Source organism: Equus caballus, chromosome 22, assembly GCF_041296265.1.
Source record: "Equus caballus isolate H_3958 breed thoroughbred chromosome 22, TB-T2T, whole genome shotgun sequence".
In the NCBI taxonomy this organism is placed as follows: domain Eukaryota; kingdom Metazoa; phylum Chordata; class Mammalia; order Perissodactyla; family Equidae; genus Equus; species Equus caballus.
The window spans coordinates 17,600,115-17,613,137 of NC_091705.1; the positions used below are offsets into that span (position 1 = coordinate 17,600,115).

A 13,023-nucleotide genomic window follows, 5' to 3' on the forward strand; every position below is an offset into this window, starting at 1 on the left:
AATCCCTGGTTTAGACTATAGTGCTTCTGAGACTTAATATTTGATCTTAGGAGATGTTATCTATCTTTGAAGATGTATGGGAATATGTGTGACATCAGTCTGATTGGTCAATCAGGAAGAACAAATGGATGTATCTGATTTAGAGAGTCAAAGGGAGGCCGGCCCGGTGACGCAGCAGTTAAGTGCGCATGTTCTGTTTCGGCAGCCTGGGGTTCACCAGTTCAGATTCTGGGTGCGGACATGGCACCACTTGGCACGCCATTCTGTGGTAGGCGTCCCACATATAAAGTAGAGGAAGATGGGCATGGATGTTAGCTCCGGGCCAGTCTTCCTCAGCAAAAAGAGGAGAATTGGTGGCAGATGTTAGCTCAGAGCTAATCTTCCTCAAAAAAAAAAAAAAAAGAGAGAGGGTCAAAGGGCACCTTGGACACTTGACTATGGCCCTTACCTCAGAGTGGTATTCTAAACTGAATAAATCAGACCCATGAAAGTGCCACACTTTCGGTGGAGATCATAATGGAGAAGAATTCATAAGAAACAGAATTTAGAAAAACTGGTATTTTGACAAAAGGCCTCAATTTCAAATCACGAGAGTGATGCTACGTGATTCATTAAGTCTTTAAGAAGATATCACACAAAGAATTGAATTTACAACAGCTTTTCCCTTGAGGCCTACAGATAATCATACTTAGTGTGCAATTTTATGTTGGTTTTTTGTTGTTGTTGTTATTACTTTTAGAAATCTCAACTTCTTAAGAAAGCTCAGTTGGAGTTCACCAATATCAATTTTTCTCCTGTTTTGGCACATGGCTAAATTACAATCTCCTTGTAGTAAAGACTCCCTTGTAGTCAGGTGAGGGCCACATGATTGAGCTCATATCATTGGAATGTGGGTGAAGTGAGGTATGCCCTTCCCAGGACAGGCTAATAAAACATCTTCCACTTATGATCCTTCCTCATTTTCCCCTTCGGTAGCACCCTCAGAGGCCACGTGCTGAAGATGGCAGAGCTAAAAGATGGAAGAAGCCTGCATCCCTGAGGTACTTCATGAAAGGATCCAACCAATAGAGCTGCCCAGGACTTTACATGAGTGAGAAATAACTTCTTATTGTGTTAAGCTGTGGAGATTTGCGATGGGTTGTTAGGCTGCTAACCTATCCAAACTAATAAATGGATAAACAGCTACAACCTAGTGATGATGGGATAGGGAATAAGAGAACAAATGAAGGAGGAGAGGGAACTGTGATCTGTGCAAAGAGAGAGGTAGCCCAAGGATCCATGATCCACCTGCATCATGATCCACGTGGATATGGGAGCTGGGCAAGGCACAGGAGCAACGGACAGGTGGACGTCTCAGCACAGACACACAAGAAAGGTAATTCTTGAAGGCAAGAAGCTGATGTATAATATGCCTATATATAAATAATCAAGTGGGATACATGTGGTGGAGTTTGTGTGTATGTGTCCTTATTTTTCTTATTTTGGCACAGACCGTTAAAAACTTTATCAGGAATCAATTTCTGTTCAGAGGACCACTTGAAAATCAACACCCCAGGATGACTAAATGGGTCTGTCAAAAAGGTGTTGTCAGTCATGGAAACATAGACTAAAAAGAGACCATCACTGGTTACGTCCACCACCAGCAGCACTCAGGGAAGAAAGGGTCATAATCAGTCATCTTTGGCTATATCCCATCCCATTAGCAAGAGCATCCTTAACATGAAAATAAATGCAGGGGATGGCTTGTCATTGTTCTTTTGATGGTCTGATCCTGTTGACAAAAACATTCTCACTGTAGAGTGGATGAATCAGGCTATCTTAGCTAACTAATAATTTAATAATTAAATAATAATAATTTAATTAAATATTTAATTCATCCAGTTCCTCTTGTTCTGATTCCAGAATGTGCAGGTCATGATGATCTCAAAGGTTCTCACTCTTCGATATTTATAAGATTCATTATAATTTGTAATTGGCATTTTACTTTAATGCCATCTTACAAATTTCGATAACTCATAAGAAGGCATAAAAGTTTTATGCATCCATCTTGTGAGGTTAGATCACAGAAATCTGCTTCTGAAAGGCAACTGTTTCTGGTGATTTAGCAAGTTCAAGTTTGTTAGTTTGCAAAGTTGAGTGCTAGATTCTAAACTGTGGTACTTTCATGAAGAAAGCAAATGTCGCCCAATGGGGATCTTTAGCAGACAGTCTTTCCTCTCATTTCTTATGTAAAGCACATATCACACAGAGCTGAAATGAGCACTCTTCTTATTTGCATTTCTACTGTTCTATCTTTCCACACAGTCTTCATCATTAAGAATGCTTCAGCTGAAGGTAACAGAAAACTCAACTTTAAAAATTAAGGAACTCCAGAATTAGGAGGCTATCAGAGACAGACAATCCCTGTGGGTCTTTTGGCTCTGTCCTCCTCTCTGTTTTGGCTTTATCCTCATGGTTACAAGACAGAGATAGCAGGACTCATGAACAAACAGACCCAGCAATATCCAGAGACCAAAAAGACTAAGTTCTCCTTATAACACCTTTAAGAGCTACAAAACCTTTTCCAGAAACTTCCCAGCAGGCTTCTTCTCAAATTTCACTGGTCAGAATTTTATCACTTGTCTATATCTAAATTTGCATTAAAAATGATACTACTTTACGTGGCTTAGAACAATCACAGCCTACCTTTCCAGGGTTAGAGATGCAGCCAACCTCACCTGAAGCCCTTGACCACAAGGAATAAGGTAGACACCTAAGCAAAATCAGAGTTCTGCTATTAGGGAGAAAAGTTATGAAAACCAATGGTTGATAATCAGGTAGATGTCTACAAATACGCCACAGAAAACTCTCTGTATGTGATCTTTACTTCTCTCATCAAGAAATGACTTTATTTCCCCTCTTGTTGAATCTGGCCTGGCCTTATGATGTGTGTTGACCAACCGAATGCGATGAAGTAACAGTCTGTGACTTTTAAGAATCCTGGAAGCTTCCTTTTTTTAACCCTTTCGGCAGCTTTATGTTACAGCTGCCATGTAAATAAGCTTGGAGAGAACTTGTGGAGAAAGAAAGGTCCAGCCAGCCCTCAGTTGTTCTGGATACTCAAGCTGAGTGAAGTCACCTTCAGATGTGTGAGCGGAGCCATCTTGTATTTTCTGGTCCAAGCCAAACTCCTACTTGAATTTATTTGCTAAGTGGGCCCAGGTGACCCATATGGAGCACAAGAAGCACAAAGAGATGAGTCCAGCCAACATCCTGAATTGTGAGAAATAATGTTGATTTTTAAGCTAGTAAGTTTTGGAGTGTTTTTTTTTTTTTTTACATAGTAATAGGTAACTGTCTTCAAGCTGCTATAACAAAATATCATAGACTGTGTGGCTTATAAACAACAGATATGTATTTCTCACAATTCTGGAGGCTGGAAGTCTGAGATCAGAGTGCCAGGATGGTCGGGTGAGAGGCCTCTTCTGGGTTGCAGATTCTTCATTGTGTTTGCAAATGGCAGAAGGGAGCAATGGAGCTCTCTGGGGCCTCTTTTCTAAGGGCACTAATCCTACTCATGAGGACTCTACCCTCATGACCTAATCACCTCCCAAAGGCCCCACCTCCTAAAACCATCATCTTGGGGGTTAAATTTCAACATATGAATTTGGGGGTAGACTCCTTCAGACCATAGCAGCAACCTTGTAAATGTCCCATGTATTTCTATATTCATAGGGGACTTACCTGTGCTATCACTTTTTAATATATGTAGGTCTTCTGTAGTTCTTTTTAAGGTTAATATCACTGAGAACATTAGTCATAGATTTAAAAATTTTTGTCAAAACGTCTTTGATTTCTCTCAGCCATATTCTTTTAGATTTGTGCCCATTTTCAGCCTCAGAGAAAGAAACGAAATTATGTGTTTTGAGAGGCATATATTTCTGGGGACTCTTTGCATTTGAGAAGAGCTCAGCTATGTTATTTGGAAAAGAATCCAAGTCAACCACAGCCCTGGACAAAAGCAACCAGCAACATGTCTGCACATAGGAGGCATTCACTCGTGTCAAAAATACCAGCTGAGGAGCTGGCCCGGTGGCACAGCAGTTAAGTTGGCACACTCCACTTCAGCAGCCTGTGGTTTGCCAGTTCAGATCCCAGGCACGGACCTATACACCACTTATCAAACCATGCTGTGGCAGGTGTCCCACATATAAAGTAGAGGAAGATGGGCACAGATGTTAGCTCAGAGCTAATCTTCCTCAAAAGAAAAAAAATAAAAAGAAAATTTAAAAAAAACTAACTGAACTGAAATAGCCATGATGCACTGCCCCCTCCCTGCTATAGCCCTATTTCACCTCTGGGTGGGCATGAGGTGACAGATATCCTTATGCTGTCCTTGGGCAGTGTGATGGATACGCAAACCTTCTAAAAAGCATTTTGAGGGGCTGGCCCTGTGGCCGAGTGGTTAAGTTCGCGTGCTCCACTTTGTGGCCCAGGGTTTTGCTGGTTCGGCTCCTGGGCACAGACAGGGCACCACTCGTCAGGCCACATTGAGGCGGTGTCCCACATGCCACAACTAGAAGGACCCACAACTAAAAATATACAACTTTGTGCTGGGGGTATTTGGGGAGAAAAAAGCAGAAAAAAAAGAAGAAGATTAGCAACAGTTGTTAGCTCAGGTGCCAATTTTTTAAAAAAATTTAAAAATAAAAAAATAAAAAGCATTTTGATGTTTGGGACATATTCCTGATGATGAACAGTAACGGTTTGTAAATTTAGGATAAGTTTTACCAAGAAAGATTAATTTATGCAAATTTAGAGGCTATTTAGGTTTCTGTCTCACTTTACAGAAAGTTGCAGAATGAAAGATGGCCAACAGACCTGGCTTATCAATTCAGAGGACTAGAAGACCCCTGGATAAACAATGATCTTTACAATTAGGAAGATCAAAATCTAAACCATTTAACAAGAGCAGTCTCCCCTTTGGAGAATTCCAGAGAAGGAGACACCATCATTTCTCCATGTAACACAAAGAAGTGTTAAAGGAGACACTATTCCACTCCATCCCCATTTATTCAAACTCCCAGTACAAACCCAGGCACACATAAACGCACGCACATACACAGACAAGTTTAACTCAAATCTTTAGTGCCGTAATTTCAACCCATTCCATCTTTCTCTGGACTTTATAAACAAAAGAGCAACCTCCCTACTTTCTTGCACTACCTGTAAAGAGGTGATAGACAAGGGGATTCTACGGTAGTGAAAATGGCTGCAGCCTAACACTGAGGGACTTGTTACACAATCTTTTGTAAAATGCAAAAGATTACCCACAAACTCAGCTCCTCTCTAAATCACTGACTTATTACGTGACTTATAACCTCTTAGAAGTTCCTCTTCCATAAGGAAGAGGCAAAGCTCACTTTAACAGTGAGTGTCTTAAAGGTGAAAATGTACAAGAAACAAATGGTAAGTGGGAAAATAAACAAAATTCTAGAATGGTCTCTCCCTTGTGCCATCCTGGGTCCCAAGTCACAAAGAAAAGAACCATAGGCATAAACCAGACTCTTTTACAAAATTCATTGCACCCACAGTCCTAGCAAAACAGCTCCCTTTTGATAACAGGCACTAACATATTCAGTTGAAATGCTAATTTAGTTATTAAATCATTTTTCACTATTCCTGCTTGAGCTGAGAACAGACCCTCTAAATTATAACATTGGATTATGACTGTCAAACAGCTTATGTAATTTTGGTTAAATGAATCCATTTAATTCAGGAAAGCAATTTCATTCATCTTTCTTTAAGGCATGAGCATGAAGCTCTGAAGAAAAGCATGTGCCTCTAAATCCATAGGTATGGAGCCCCTGAAACTGATGGTTCTCCATAACTGTGAGTGCCAGCTAAACACATGATCCTATTTGACAATTATGCCCAAGCGATACAAACTAAAGTCTTGCTTTTCAAACTTGAATGTGCAGACAAATCTGCTGGGGATCTTGTTAAAAAGCGGATTCTGATACAGTATGTCTGAGATAGGGTCTGCGAAAAATCTTGCTAACAAGCTCCCATTGAAATGTACCAAGCTCTCTCCGAAAAACATCAACTACTCTATTGAAAAGTGAAATCTTTAGTCAAACCACTACTCAGTAAGACATATTTTTCATGACTTCAAGTTTCACTGTTCCATTCATCTGGGCCTACAGAATTAATACCCATTTCTTCATTAATCTTTCATATTTAATCACGTAGTTGAAAGTAACATTGCCAAAGAATTTGCAACATCAAAAATAATTGTAATGATGTAAAGGTAAGTGAAAAAATCTCCCAGAAACAAATACTATCTAAGGTATATAGACAGTATTTTTAAACCATATATGTAGAAATAAAACTGGAGGGAAATTCAGTTAAATACAATAAGGGTTATATACGGATAGGAGTATTGCGTGTGTGTGTGTGTGTCTAACTTTTGCATTTTCTTCTAACTTTACTGTATTTTCAAAAACAAATTTTTAAGATAGGCCATTTTTCATGAGCGCTCCTTTTTGATAACAGGCATTAATTATTCAGTTGAAATGCTAATTTAGTTATTAAATCAAGAGAGATTTAGTTATCAAATCAAGAGAGGCAAAAGCCTCTCTTTCTAGACAGACAGATCAAACTAGCTTTATGACAGAGGTGCAGTGGTTGTTCTGAGAATTTTGCAGTAATGGAAAAGTTGTTTTGATACCTGTCAAACAAGAGGCCACAGATCCAAGAGAGAAGAAAAGGAAAAAAAAATGGAACAAGAAATTTCACAGTACTTCAAAAATTACTGGAGACATTATTCCCTTAAATCTGGAAACTTTTACTTGAATGACCTGGAGAGAAAATACAATGTAAAAGGAAAATTAACTGCACCTGCTCGATTTTTAGCACTCTCTTTGGAGAAAATCATCTTTACTGTGACCTTCAGCATCAATGCCAGCACCCAGGCAGGTGGTGGGAGGGGCAGTGAAGAGCGCAGCCTCTGCAGTCTGATGGCCTCGCTTTACTCCCAGCTCTGCTACTTTCAAGGTTTTCATTATATTATCACATAACATAATGAAAGTGATAATATCACATAGTATTATCACAGAAGATGCTTTATCTTCTGTGAGGCTCAGTTTTTTTATCTGTTAAAGCGTTTGTCTCATAATGTTGTTGTGAGAATTGTCAATATATGTAAAAAACTTAGTATAATTTTTGCTTCATAACTGTTACTATAAAACAAACCTTTGGGGCTAGCCCAGTGGTGTAGTGGTTAAGTTCACATGCTCCACTTCAATCGCCTGGGGTCAAAGGTTTGGATCCCCAGAGCAGACCTACAAACTGCTCATCAAGCCATGCTGTGGTGGCATCCCACATACAAAATAGAGGAAGATTGGCACAGATGTTAGCTCAGGGCAAATCTTCCTCACAAAAAAAAAAGAAAGAAAGAAAAAGCCTTTATCCAAGCATGATTAATGGAATACTGTTTGCAGTGGGTAAATTACAAGAGAAAAAAGAAACATGTTTGAGTAGAATATTTCATAGAGTTCCAGGACATAAACAACTTTAACCTTTTAAGGATAAATATATTAAATGTTTAATGCCATACCTAACCTGTGAATTTCAGGGCAAATTTATAATATAATAGAATCATCATTTTTATGGTCACTGTGAGTACTTCACAATGTTTGGAGGTCCCCTGGTAATAAACATAATTTTATGTTTCTTTTGTTTTCCAAACAGATTTTGAAGATCTTACTGATGCTCTGGTAAGTATTTTACAACTGGCCCTTTACAGGGAAACACAGCCCTGATTCGAACTGTTTGCCAAATTCCATGGGATAAACACTCTGACCATGGCTAATTACAACCTACCAACGTGATGTGACTGAACCAAGAGTTAGGAAGAAATGCACAGTAGAACACCATTATACAGTCTTTCTACCCTACAGATAGAATAGACTTAATTCATCTCAAGAGTATAAATTACAGTAAAATGTAGTAAAAATTTAAATGATAGGATTTTTTAGAATTTGTTAACTTTTTTAATATAACTAACTTAATTGTAAGTTTATATGATTTAGTTTTTAGTAATGGCTGTGTTTAACAATCAACTCTCAAAATTCCTGAAGATGTAGCAATTGGTTCTCTTGAGCCATTGTGGGCTGGCTGCAGCACACCATCCTGTGCTAAGTATTGTACTGGATATGAAGAAAAATGACTAAATAAAGGAATATTCCAGCATTTACTGAGTGCCCATTCTATGGAAGTCACGTCCACAAACAGTACTTCACTTCTATATACATGTGAGGATGGGGTAGGTCATTACCTCATTTCACTGGAGAGGAAACTGAGGCCCAGAGATGTTAATCAACCAACCAAAGTCAGGGGTACGAAGGGATAGAGCAGAAATCACAAACTGAGTTTCCAAAAAGGACCAAGCAGGTAACTCAACCAATTGAAATGAGCGATGTTGAGTGTAAGAAAAATCTGAGCCTGAGCATCTGGCGGTGGGTGGGAGCTATGCCAAGCAACATTAACAGCTAGAATTTTTAAAGCACTTACTAAGCGCTAAGCACTATGCTGAGTCTTTGCATGTATTAACTCATTTAATCTTCAGAACAACTATGAGGTGGGTATTTTATTACCCACACTGTCTAGATGAGGAGGTTGAGATTCAGATGGTTGCTAAAGTCACAACGTTATTAAATGGTAGAGCTGGAATAGCCCATCTGTGACCCCAGCCCACATTCCCATCCTCTATGAACGCCTCATTTAAAGGGAGCAGCTGCTAGTCAGTTTGGGTGGCCAGTGTTGCCAGTCCTTTCAATTTACCAAGAAAAAGATGTGAATCTTGACTTTTATGCATAACTGACTGATCTTTACCTAGTTCTGAAAAATTCTTGGTCAAGTCTTTGACTATTTCCTTCCCTCCATTATTGTCTTCCTCTCCTTTGGAAATCCCATTACATGGATGTTGACCCTTCTACTTCTATCCACCATGGCTGTTAACATTAACATACATATTTCCATTTCCTTATCCATTCCTGATACTTTCTGATAGGGTTTTTTGACTTCATCTTCTGGCTCAATTAGTCATTCTTTGGCTCTAACCATTCTGTAGTTCATCTATCAATCAATTTGGTTCTCTACAGCAGTGATTCTCAAACTGGAATGCCTCAGAATCATCTAGGGGTGCGTCTTGAAACACAGATGCCTGGGCCCCACTCCCAGAGTTTCTGATTCAGTAGACCTTGGGTGGCTACAAGAATTTGTATTTCTAACAAGTTTCCAGGTGATGCCGATGCTGTTGGTCTGGGGATGGCAGTTTTACGAACCACTGCTTTACTGCAACTCTTCTATCTTTCATACTTTCTATTTACACTTTGATTTTCCTTATAACTGCCTATTTCTGTTCCATGATACCAAACCCTGCCATATTGTTTTGAATATATTCATTTTACTTATTTTAAATTCTTGTTCCATCTAATACATTAATTCTATTTTGTTTCCTATAAGGTGTTCAGGAGTTTTGTTATTCTGCTTTTCTTTTTTCATACATACAGCCTCCCTATATACATATACATATATTTAAATATTTAGAGTTAAATATAAATATACATTTATAAACATACATATGTATACCCCCTCTTCTGTGATCTATTTCCCTGGGGAATATCAACAATGTGTACCTAGGAGAGGGGATAAAGGCAGGCCCTAGCTGTGCTCTTCCTAGTGATTTTAGGGAATAGAGTGGGGGATGCATCTCAGAAAAGAGCCTGAAGCTCTGGGATGGACCACTCTTCGTTTGCCACCTCACCACCAGGTGATCCTGCCACCAGTATCCGTGCTCTCTTTTCCAAGGTGCTTGTAAACACCTGTCACCGAGGTATTGGGGGTGGGGGGGGCACAAAGAAAGAATGCTCAGGTCTGGAGGTCTGCTTCAGCCTGATGTTAGTCATCGTTCGTCATTAGTCACATCAAGATTAGGATGAGGAGTTATTTGTCAGTTTTTAAATTTTCTTTGGTAAGTGAAGATTTTGGATTTTTTGGTGACTTGGTAATATTTTAGTAGAAAATTTGGAGAGTTTGCTTTAGGTGATTTAGTCAGAAACCAGAATTCCAGGAACTTGGGATTTTCAACTACTTGATAAAATTTGAAATCTGGACAATGGTTCTGCATATCTAGGCTATTTAAATCAGAGCTTTAGAATCTAGGAAAACATTGACTATTCAATCTTTTTCCATTAGAAAGAATCTTATGGGGTGTCAAAGATTTTCAAAACAGTAAATTATTGCTCATAAATGTAGATTTCTTATACACATCCAGGATAAGGAAATCAGTGGGTGGGGAACTCCTGTTCATGAAGGTGACAGAATGGAGTGGTGGTTATCAGAGAAATCAAAGAATAAAGATATGCTGGCATTATTCCCAGCCCTACTCCATGAGTATACGGCTAATCAGTTAACACCACTTCCCCCTACAATGAAGCAAGAGAAATGTAATTTGCCACCTCACACAGGCTCACGCTGTTGTAGTAGTCTTGATGACCCCTGGGAAGGCAGTGGAAATTGCGTGCCATTGTTAGTAAAGGGCTGATGCACGTTTGATTCCCACATGCGGGACTTACAAATCACAGAAATCCAAGTAGCAGAGTTTCCTAATGGAGAACTGTGAAACGTTGCCAGATACACAGACCATGATAGCTATGCAAGGGTGAATTCTCTGGGGCAAGCGCTCATGGCACCACATGCTCTCTGTTTAAACAGTTTCCTGATATGATGTTTTTTCTACATGAAGGGCTATGTGTGTTTTGTTTGTGGTAGATTGCAAAAATCTTCTTCCACTTTGTGGTAGATTGCAAAAATCGCCACAAATTCCTCCCTGCTCTGCGTCCACATGTTTTGCAAAGCAACTTTGTGGCTCCCGCCATCAAGAATTGGAGCCTTTCTGCAGCCCCAACACTGGGTTGGCTTTGTGACTTTCTTTGGCCTATGAAGCAGTGGCAAACAAGATGCAAGCAGGGGCTTGAAAAGCACTTCTGCATTGAAGGTTGCTCTCTAGATTGTCTTGGGAACTCTATCACCATGGGAACAAGGTTTGGGTAGCCTGCTAGAGAATGACCGGCCACATGGGAGAACTGACGCACCCCGGCCAACAATCAACAGGGCATTTGATGCATAAATGAGCTCTGCCAAGATCAGCCAAACCTCACCCAGATCAACAGAACCACTCAGCTGAACCCATCACGAATTGGTGACCTGCAGAATCATGAGCTAAAAATCTAGTTGTTGTTTGAAGCCACTTTGGAGTTATTTATTATGCAGCAAAAACTAACTGGGGACAGAAAAGCTCACACAGATATAGAAATGTGCCTGTGAGAAATGTTTGAGATTTTTCTCCTTAGGTGAATCCTGAGAGCTCTTAGGTCTTCTGAGAATATTGGATTAATATTCAATAAACACATGTCAACTACAATGACATTTCTATGAGGGTAAGAACTGGATGCTTGTGTAGTGCAATGCATATGAGAGATATAATTACTTACATCCTCTCTAAGTATTTATTGAATGTATGTTTATGCAGGAATCTGTGTGGATTTTGTCTCTTCCTCTACATTGTGTAGAAGTTTCTGTCAGTCAACCCCCTCCCTTTTATCTCCTTGGCATTTAATATTTCTGGGCACACCAGCCTAACTTCCAGCTGTGAGTACGTCAATTCTTTGCCTTAAGCTCTCTCTGTCTTGCCTCCAAAAGCTGTTCTGCCCACATACAGGGGGCCAGAACTGCTGGGTAACCAGAGCCCCCTAGAGCCATCCCTCTACGAATGATGAATGAGTGTGGGCAGGTAGATATCCGACCTCCCTCACAGAATAACTCTGAGCTAAGTGTTCTACACTGTCTCCCAGAATTCCCCAGGGTTTTACTCTCCAGTTGCCCACGGTGTACCTTGCTTGACAATGTTTACTTTATTGTCTTTTTTTTTTCCTTTTCCAGTGTTTCCCAGGATCATCTTCCAAATAAATTATTTGCACTTCAAACTTTTCTTCAGGGGTAAACTGAACTAGAAACATGAAGATTCCTAGAGCTCCAGGTTTGTTCTTTCCTATATTAAGAAGAATGGAAGGCTGAAGAAGACTCCCTTATCCCTTGGAGATAGATGGTACCTTAGGCATCTGCTATTCATGGAAACGTTACATGCCTCAAGCATAATGACAACATGTACAAAGGTCCCTCTGTGACCCCAGGAAATCAACAGTGCCAAGACTATTTAATAACTATTAAAGTTTTAAAGGACCTTCGAGGGTAAAAAAAGACACATTGATGTTACCTAATGTTTTCTAAAGAATATAAATCTCATTATGAGAAAATAAGGGGAAAGAATATAACTTTATTGTGTACTAAGGTCAATGCAACAAAAGGCAACTGATTTTGTTTTCTCTGAAAAGAACTGCTTATAAGCTTCTTATTTAATAATAAACAGAACTTTGACACTTCTGTTTGGTGCTTTTGTTTATCTTGTGGTAGAAATTTCACAACAGATCTCTAAGGAAACACAAAGATATGATAAGATACACCCACCATATGTAATAAGAACAAAAGCCAATTATAAGATTTGACTAACTATGAATGAATTTGACGTGAGATCTACTTTTTCATTATCGCCCTATAAAATATAATCACCTGTCTTTCAACATCTTTCATTTGTCCTATAGATCTAAAGTCCTCATATTTTTTAATTGACCAGCTTCTGAGATTAATTCAATGTTTAAAGTCTCAGTTACTAAAGGAAGAAGCAAATTGATGACTCTAACTTCATTGTAATTGATAAATCCAACATTCCCTAAACGTCATTCAACAATGGGGAAGCCAAGCTGGACTTTGACTACGTAGTGAGCTTCGTGGATCCACTCACATTGGTTTAGACAGAGGGGGTTGGAGACAGTAGACAAGCTTTGATAGACCTTAACTCCAAGGTCTCAACTCTCAAATGGCATTATTTTTCGCCAAATTGGCTATAATTAATTATTACCA

At 39.3% G+C, this 13,023-nt stretch overlaps 1 long non-coding RNA gene across 1 annotated transcript; it reads left to right on the forward strand.

The window, feature by feature from the left end:
- Positions 1-963: 963 nt before the first annotated feature.
- LOC138920243 (uncharacterized) lies at positions 964-12,486 on the forward strand. Its single transcript, XR_011431083.1, has 3 exons — positions 964-1,375; positions 7,732-7,757; positions 11,986-12,486. It is a non-coding gene; the product is annotated as an uncharacterized lncRNA (long non-coding RNA).
- Positions 12,487-13,023: the final 537 nt, after the last annotated feature.